Raw genomic sequence first — 1,132 nt, 5'->3', positions numbered from 1 at the left:
ATATATATATATATATATATATATATATATATATATATATATATATAGTATTTTAATTATTATTATTATCATGGTTCTGTATGTATAATCTGTAGTTACTTCTTTATTGTGTCTGAAATATAATCAGATGCAGTTTGGAAAAGTAAAAAATTGAAAATACATATTCTATGTACTTACTGGTTTCTCTAGAGTTACTAAGTTATTATTAGCAGTATAGATTTACTCTCAGTTGTATTATTGGTTGAAGGTAATTAATCCCAGGATTGGTCAATGTTTGAAATAAAAAAGTCAAAACTTCAACAACAGAGATTCTTGTAGCTCAGCATCACACTTTACACTGAGAGGATTTTTTTTTTCTCAGAAAGCATGAAGTGACACAACGCTGAGCCCAGTGTGTGTGTGTGTGTGTGTGTGTGTGTGTGTGTGTGTGTGTGTGTGCGTGCGTGTGTGTGTGTGTGTGTTGCACTGGGTGCATTTTGACAGATTGACAGCCTCGGAGCGTCATGAACTCACTGCCAGGCTAAGAGACCATTAGACACTCCAACAGAGCTGCTCTGACTTCTTCTCCTCTTTTCCTTTCTCTGTCTTCTCTCCTATTTCAACACAACTTTCACCCATTGCCTTTTCTTTTACTCCAAACTTGACACTTCATATGTAAAAGTGAGTTTATCTTAGAAAAGCTGTTGATTTCTTTTCACATATGAAAAATCAAACCAAGGATTTGCACTCATTAAGCTTATACGGAAACTAAACTTATGGACCCTGCTTTACCTTTTACGTCAGAAAACAGATGAATAAAACAATAGAATTTGTCACTCGGTTAAACAGGGTTTATTTAGGAAAATAAAGATGCAGCAGGAGCTACAACCAGCTTAATGTAGCCCACAATTTAATTTTTATAAGCAAAAGTGTTTCTTCTTAAGTGTACAAATGCTTCTAATTATTTCTAAATTAACATTTTTATCTTAAATAAATACTGTTTTATTACTGTTAAAATACACAATGACCAAAATTTTAAAAACTTGTCTTGTTTCTGGCAGCACGGTGGTGCAACTGGTAGAGCTGCTGCCTCTCAGCGAGCAGGTCCTTGGTTCAAACCACGGTCCAGGGACCTTTCTGGGTGGAGTTTGCA

The sequence above is a fragment of the Nematolebias whitei genome, chromosome 3 (genome assembly GCF_014905685.2).
Source record: "Nematolebias whitei isolate Nwh7 chromosome 3, NemWhi1, whole genome shotgun sequence".
Lineage (NCBI taxonomy): Eukaryota > Metazoa > Chordata > Actinopteri > Cyprinodontiformes > Rivulidae > Nematolebias > Nematolebias whitei.
The sequence above is the reverse complement of the archived record's forward strand: the minus strand, read 5'-3'. Positions refer to the sequence as shown.